This window comes from Anoplopoma fimbria, chromosome 5 (genome assembly GCF_027596085.1).
Source record: "Anoplopoma fimbria isolate UVic2021 breed Golden Eagle Sablefish chromosome 5, Afim_UVic_2022, whole genome shotgun sequence".
Taxonomy (NCBI): domain Eukaryota; kingdom Metazoa; phylum Chordata; class Actinopteri; order Perciformes; family Anoplopomatidae; genus Anoplopoma; species Anoplopoma fimbria.
In genome coordinates, this window is record NC_072453.1 from 7,465,560 (window position 1) to 7,474,439 (window position 8,880).

The following is an 8,880-nucleotide window of genomic DNA, read 5'->3' on the forward strand; positions in this document are numbered from 1 at the left end:
TACACCACACACCCAGTTTTGTTTGCACTGTGTCCTCTGCGTTCCCAGGCACAAGGCTGGCACTCTGCTCTGTTAGTCTTGTGAACACGGCCCTCCTCTCCCCGTCTCTCTGCAGCTCGGAGCAAAGAGCTCAACCAAATCCCTGAATCACGTGCTGCTCTGTAACGTTTTTCTGTGGATTTAATTGTTTTGTGTTCAAAAAACCCATTGATTGTTTTGGTTTTTGTTGGAAGAATAATCATCCGGTGTGGATTTTGTTGTTCAGAAGAGTTCCTCAACTGTCATTTCCAAAATGGCACCTATGAAAGGCTGGCTAGTGGGGCTCCTGCTGGTCCTCCTGTGCCCATCGCAGGGCCCGCTCTCTGGAGTGGTGAGTGCCCAGGATGTGGCTGAAGCAGACGAAGGCCTCCATGCCAGATTTGTTGAGGAGGTCGTGGCTGAAGAGGGCGAAACCACTGAGGGGGACGATAGCGCAGGTGAGGAAGATGAACAGGTAGCTGAGGAGGATGATGAGGGAGAGTCAGACGATGAGGCGGAGACTCTTGAACAGGAGGAGGAAGAAGATGATGAGGAGGAGGACAAGGAAGAGGAGGCTACTGCCGAGGAAGTGGAGGAAGAGGAGGAAGAGGCTGCCGAGGAGGAGGGGGAAGAAGAGGAAGAGGCTGTTGAGGAAGAGGAGGAAGAAGAGGCTGCCGATGAGGAAGAGGCAGTAGAAGCTGAAGAAGAGGAAGAGGGGGAGGAGGATGCAGTTGAGGAAGAGGAGGAGGATGCCGAAGAAGATGAAGACGAGGAGGAGGGTGAGGATGCTGCAGATGAGGAAGAGGAGGATGATGCTGACGAAGAGGCGGACGATGAAGAGGAGGAGAAGGCTGCAGATGAGGAAGAGGAGGATGATGCCGAGGAAGACGATGAAGAGGAGGAGGAGGCTGCTGCAGATGAGGAAGAAGAAGAGGCTGATGAGGCAGCAGCAGAGGAGGAAGAGGAGGCTTCTGAAGACGATGATGACGCAACTGAGGGAGTTGAGTTGGCTGAGGAAGAGGAAGACGATGATGCTGAGGAGGAGGACGAAGATGATGAGGAGGATGAGGGTGACTCTGAGGAAGAGGATACAACTGAAGCAGAGGAAGATGACGGTATACCCATTTATTTAATATCATTGGTTTATCAAAATACTTGCAACCGCTCGGTATAAAGTGAACCACATTGTTGTATTTCCTGTTTCCTAACTCTTCTGTCATAAGAGGAGCGGGAGCCTGTAGGAACACAGTCACACATATCAATCCTTAAATAGACTGGCTTATCTGGGAGGTGGCTGGCACCAAAGCAGTATCTAAACCATTCATGCCTTTTGTTGATCCAAGGTGGCTATTTTAAGAATTCAAAATAGGTTCTGATAAAGTTTAGAAACATTTAGATAGAAGCAACACTCAAAAGGAGAGCTGATTTGAGGTTTTGATGTACATGCTGTTGTTTATTCTTCACTGGGCAGACACAATGTCACACAAAACCAGCTTGCATGTGTTGTTTGCTCATGGACCTTACTTCTTACTTTAGTTATAAAACCGTATCTGTGCATTTGGGCGGCTCTGTAAAGGCTAACTGCTATCAAACAAAACCACAAGTTTCATCTTCTGAGCTTAAGCTTTTACAGGCGAATCATATACAATATTATTGTGTCAGCATATTAGCATTTACTGTCACACAACCTGATGATTGATGTTCATAAGCTCACACTAATACTATAATCTCATGATCTCTTATCAAAGGAAGTAGAGGCAATAACAATATATCAACCAAAATGTTTTTTTACATGTACACATAACATGAACAACAGTCTTGATATTGATACCTTTGATATGTTATTTAAAGAATGTGAATGAGACAAGTAACAAGAGAGCCTACAGCCACACCAACGGCTCTGTGATGCTAACATGCTAACAGGGATAATACTAGCATGCTGAGGTTTAGCAGGTATCATTTTTTATAATGTTTGTATTATATTACGTGTTAACATGCAAACATCTGCTAATTAGCACTACACGCAAAGGACAGCTGTGGCTGATGGGACTGTCAATAGTTTTGCTGGTATTTGGTCAGGAAACAGAGTGTCTGACAAACTGAAATGTTGACCTGCTGATGGTTTTATGGTAGATGAAAAGTCAGGAGATCAAAGTTAATACAATTCATTCCTTTGAGGATCATGAATATCTGTACTCAATTTAGCGGCAATCCATCCAGTGGTAGTTCAAGATATTTCAGCCTCATGGTGGTGCTAGAGAAAAAGCAAGTAGGATTCATCCTCTGAGGACCATGAATGTCTATAGTTGTAGATAGTATTTTTCTCTCGATCTGGATACAAAAAAAGATTGAATGCAGGTATTGTTTTACTAAAGAAGCTTTGAAATTCCTCGGTACTCATTGGTTCTAGTGATACGATATATAAACAGTGAGCTAATGTCGATTAGGCTGAATTATCGCTGTAGCTCTATAGAGGCCTAATTTATCGTTGACTCTGCTGACTTTAGATGAGCCTGAAGATGACGCAGCAGATGACATAAGTGAAGAGGAGCCCCTTACTGACTTGCCGCAATTCCGCTCTGGCTCTTTGTGTAGTGTTTGCTCCATCTGCAAGGTAAAACTAATGAATACAAGAATGTAAAGGCGTAATGAATACCCTGAGCTTACTTCCTCCAGTTTATTTGTAGATAACTTTACATAATGTTCCCCCCCTTGCCTCTTCCAGCACTGCTCTAATAACTGTGACAAATGCCCCTGCGAAGAGGGAGATGAATCGGACCACTGTGAGCACTGCCAAGTAAGCATCTGCATAAACACTGTCTATATCAGTGGTTCTCAACCTTTTTTCAGTGATGTACCCCCTGTGAAATATTTTTTCAGCCAAGTACCCGCTAACCAGCGCAAAGCATTTCTGGTTGAAAAAAAGATGTAATACAGCACTCTGCCATCAGTGTCTGATTTATTAAACTGTCAACACTGAAGATTGCATTGTGGCATTGAATTCAGTTCATGAACTTACACTTATATTTTATTGAATATTTATTAAATAACTATTTTGAAAGGATTTTTGAATGGATGCTAATTTTAAATATATTCTATAAAAATCTCAAATACCCCCAGGGGTACACGTACCCCCATTTGAGAACCACTGGTCTATATGATACACATTAATATCAATGTTTCAGTGGGACAAGAGCCTCCTCATTTTAACCCTTTTGTCTTCCAGGAATGCTCATCCTGCTACATTTGCCCAATACTGTGTGACACAATTTGCTCACCAGGTAAATACTGGTAGTCATTAATCATACTGAGCATGCACCTTGTTTATTTACATATTCAGTCAACTTTGGCTTTTTGTAAATATTGCATACATTTCATTTTTTTTCAGGTGGCCTTGTTGATGAGCTAACTGGGACCCTCTTTCAGTAAGACTTCTCAAAACACATTGATGTTTAATTGAATGCTTATACTGTACAATTATCCAATGATACAACAGCAGAAAGGCACATAGAGTATTTTGAAATGCTATGAAGTTCAGTGTTGAGTGCCGCTTTTGTCTTTGGTCTTTGTTTTACAGGACTGTTGCCTCTATACTCTGAGCAATCTGGAGAATGTGCACTTTAACGAGGTTCTGTGCCGGGGATTGGAGCTGTCCGGCTGTTCATACCTTTCCAGCAACATGAGGACTCCCACAAGAGCTCTTCATGAATCTGACAGAAAAACAAAAAACACATTTAGGTTTTAACTCGTTAGGATTTTTATCGTGCCTTGTAATAAGAGCTAAGTCTTTTTTTCTTTTCCTTTATTTAATGATCTGCTTACTGTATATTTCAATGCAAAAGGGGTGATAATAACTGGCTATGGCGATTATATAATTTGTTAAGATTCTTTTTATGTAGGAGCATTTTTTAAAAACAGTATAGTTGATCAAAAATCTGACTTCATCCATCTCAGTTGCAAGAATCGGTATGAATGCACCAGAGAGATGACAATGAAGTCTACTGCCACTCTCCTAACTAGCAAATGTTGGATAAGCCCACTGATTTTTTTTAATAGAAGTTGACACCAATTCTCATCTGATAGTAAATTTCTCCTCACCTGTAACACTTGGATAAATGTAGCCGATATGTACATCACAATCAGAGGTTATCTCTGTCATAAATGTGCTTCTAATTAACTGTTATTGCTATGTTTACTTTTCATTTTCTGTTTCACATTGTTTACTGACACCGAAAGTATTGCTAGATTTATTTTTATGCCCATGATTGGAGCAGTGGAATAACGTCAATAACTTGGGTAAATATGCAAAGAAAAAACAACAGTTTTAACTCACAACTGTGCATATTAAGTCAGGTATTACCCTTTACCTTATGGGATATACATGTTGTAAATTCGGAATGATTCATAATAATATTATTGTATAATTTGGGTTGAGACTTCTAGTCCCGAGTATGAATACATTTTAGAAACGTATACTAAAATAAGCTACATGTACTGCTGTTTCATAAATAAATCACTTCTGTTCACCATTTCCCTTTTATTATTCTTTAATCTGTTATAATCCTTGATTTTTTCCCCCTGTTCGCACTAAGCTTATATTTGTAGGCCACATTATTTTTCACAAGAGATATACAAATAAATTAAACTGAACTTGTATTTCTGAAGTGCCACCCAAAAAACTGTTCGACCGCTAAAACTAATGTAAAGTCCTTAAGTCAGTTGTCCAGCCATTCACAATATGATTAACTAACGAGCTGCAGCTGCTCCTCAGATGAAGCAAAGTGTTTCTCTACAGACAGTAGAGTGAACTCTCTGAAATCTTTAACGCATGGGAGTTTCCTGCATGGGAGGTTTGATGGTAAGCTTCTGTCTTGTGTCAAGGAAAAACAAAGGTCTTATTAAGTTGTCAGTGACTTGGCAAAAAAAAGAAGGAAATATATATTGAGCATATTGTTCAATCAACACAGACACAGTCAGAGCTTTGTGCCTAGCAAGTAATGAACTTTTGATAGCAACATATTATTGCAAGTCACTGACTTTTAGTGCATCCACAGCAATCCAAGTTTATCTGCGGTGTAGTGGCCCCGTTGCCTATCAAAAAAAGGCCACTACGGCTGCTGATTGTTTTTGTTTCAACGCGTGCCAAAAATCTGACGAGATGTTCAGCTTCCAATATAGTCCAATTTATTATTTACAACACATGGTTTCATAAAACATACAGAGCATAGCCAGTTTCTCTGTCATACTTTTCTTTGCTAAATCACAGTCAACAGAAATCATAACGTTCATCCTCCTTCAGTATTGCAAGGTATTTGCACTGTCAAAAATGTGCCTTCCTCATTCAGCAGCACCTGCCTCAGGTAACACTCACTGATTATATTGACCTATTGCTTTTTTAGGTCTGGTGCCATGGCCTCAAAGGCACTTTGCAACTCTGCTTCTTCTCCTCAGAAATTAGTCCCACAGTTGGAGAGTAATTCGAAGGGTTTCCCTCTGTGTGAGATGAATCTTCTGAAGGCCATTAAGAATGTATCTGCATCCATACTGTCAAGCAGCTCTCTGTGCGGCAGCCAACTTTGGCAGTGAAGGGCCCAAAACAGTCCATGCCTGTGGACCAGAAGGGGGGCTTAAACAGTCTAAGACGGGCTGGAGGAAGGTCTGCCATTTTGGGAATGACTGGGTTGGCTCTCCACCTCTGACAGTCTTGACATTGGTGTTGATGCTGGCGAATGGCTTGGCGACCACGCGCGATCCAGTACCTGCGTCTGATTTCCCCCAAGACACGCTCAGAGCCTGGGTGGAGCAGTTTCTCATCGTAGTCCTTGATAATGAGTTTGGTTATTGGATGTTTTGGATCCAAAATAATTGGATGGATGTGATCATGGTTAAGGGTCTCCGCTCTTCGAAGTCGACCTCCCACTCTGATGAGCCCGAGATCAGGGTCATATTCAGGAGACAGGGGGAGAAGTTTGCTTTTTTGCTTTTTAAGGGCATTATATTCCTCAGGGAAACACTCTGATTGGGCCTGTTGCAGAAGATGCATTTCTGAGTTTATATAAAACTGGGCTATGTTTGAGTTGTGATCGGCCATGAAGCACATTCTTTGTTTCCTTTATCAGATCATCCCAGCTGCTGTACTTTTTCCAGATCAGGGAGGTCTGCGTCGTCTGACATCACTGCACCACAGAACATAAATTTCCTTAGTTCCTCAACAGGCTCTGATTCAGCTGGCACACATGGATTGGCTGGCCAATAGCTGGTGTTCAGCAGGAAGAATGGAGGGCCTTGACTCCATCTGTGTTGCTCAGAAAGCTCTAGGAGTGTTTTGCCCCGTGTCAGTCATCGGCTGGATTATTCTTGGAGTCAACATATTTCCAGCTCTTTGTGCTAGTCAGATTCTGTATCTCAGCTACTCTTGTACCAACAAACACCTTGTAGTGTCAGATGAGTCAGATGTAAGACATGACAGGACTGTTGTAGAATCTGTCCAGAGGGTGACTGATTGTAGTGGAATAGTGAGTTCAGAGTCGAGTAGGCTAGCCAGATAGGGCTGCACATAGTTCAAGTCGGTGGATAGACAGCTTGCGTTTAGGGGCAACACGAAGCTGGCCATGATGAAACTGACATGGGTGTGGTCATGTTTGTCTTTGGTCAGAAGGTAGGCATCAGCACCGTACACACGTTCAGAGGCATCACAGAATACATGCAGGTGGGATTCATAGGTGGCTGTGTGAGTAGATGTTACAGGTCTCAGTGCTAGAGAGCCTGAATAGATGATGTGTGCCTGTGAAAACAGGAATAAATGAGGAAGCAGGCAGTTCTGTGCTTCATTGGTAGTTTTCCCGGGCTATGGGAAGACGTTGCGCGCGCACATACAACTCCAGAGTCGCAAGACTAAACCACAGCGCTGCACGGCCACCTATTGGCCATAGGTTGAAATATACTTCTGAGGAAGTTAGTATAATAGATTATTCTATTTCATTGAATATTTTAACTAACAGTACATTTGACAGCTCTTGAAATTTCCAAATAACAAAAAAAATGATAATCAAATTATATTAAAGTACATTACATCATATCAAATATTAATCAAATAAACAAAAATGTGACCATACATTTTGTGTGCGTTACATAGAGGGAGGCAGATAACAGCAAGGAAAGTGAATGTTGGGGAGATTCTGAAGCTCCAACTCCCATGCTTGCCATTTCTCCAACAACCTATCTGGTTTGATGATGTTTATCCCATCCTCTTTACTGCTTCCATAGACCCTGTACAAGAATCTTTGTACGGGTTGTGAATGGGGTCAGATAGCCTAGACTCTAGGTCAGCCAATATGATCCTCTAGAGCCTAGAGCAGTTTCTCATTGTAGGCTGATGGTAAATGATGGATCTGTTATTGTAACCCAACATGTCTGTGAAGCAGTTCCATTGTAGGCCTAGTGTCAGCTCTGGATCTCCATTTCCTGAGAGCCACAATTCACTGGTTTCGGATTTTGCATCTGGTGGGAGATGGTTTATTACAGCTGGATCATAACTAGCCCATTGTCTGATGTTAAACCCACCATCAGCAAGGAGAGGTCTCATTTTGTCAATGCGGGACTTTGCTTCATGAGAGGAAGGGAAACTTTGGAGGCAATTATCGAAATAAAAGGAATGTTGGACTGCGTAGGTGGCACAGCATGAACTACAGGTTGTCCCAAATGGCAAGACTTGCCATTCATAAACACAGGGCCACTGGTTTAGTTGCATTCCTCTCCATACAAAGTGCAACAGGGGTTTGGCCTCATCCAAAAGGCGTACAGTACAGTACAGTCATTTAGCAGACGCTTTTATCCAAAGCGACTTACAATCAGTAGTATATTACATATCATTCACCCATTCACACACTGATGACAGGCTACCATGCAAGGTGCCGTTTGGAGACAAAGAGGAGGAAATCCTCACCTAGGCCTCTATTTATAAGGTCTATCACTAACACCATGGTTCCATTAACTTTGAGGTATTTGTGCCAATCAACAAATCAATATCAGCGTTAATACAGGGAATATGTACATCTTTTAAGTAAGTCCACTTAGACAACTCTAATTCGGTTATTATATTGTTTGTTTACACTGGCATTTCCTTCTGAGTGAACATATTAGGAAGTTCATAAAACTGCAGCAAATTCAAGATTTTCAAGATTTTCAAGATTTTCAAGATTTTCAAGATTTTCAAGATTTTCAAGCCTTTGACAATGCAACATGGAACAGTAGTACTATGCATTGCACGTAGATTATTAATAATAATTAATTTGTTTTCTTCCCTTTGATGTTCAACCTTTCCATTAGACTCTCAGAACAGAAAGTGTCAGTACTTCCTGGATCCAGAAATGCATAAGTTTGAATGATTTTGTTTCCTTTTGTACATTTAAATTTACAGGTAAGATTGAAAGGATGCCGTTACTGCCCCCGGCCCCTGTATGACTACAAGTAGAGACAGCCGTGCCACTCACCGACAATTCCTTTGTCTGATCTTCGCCTTTGCTTATTTCCTTTTTCTCAATGTGAAGAATGCTGGGATGACTTTGGTTGCAAACTCAATGGCTCTTACATGTGGCTTATCTGAGGGCTCGATGCTTCCAATTTTTAACCTTCTAAACTTTTTGAATATTTTAAATTAAGAGGCGTCTATAAGCCTCATATAAATGTCTCTTGTGAGTCAACGCATTCATTCATTCATACACTTTAGATCAGGGGTCTTCAACGTTTTTCAGGCCAAGGACCCCCAAACTGATAGAGAGATGGAGCAGGGACCCCCTACTATATATATTGGATAAAATTGTGTTTTATATTAAACTGGGCAGAGTGCCATGTAAAAACATA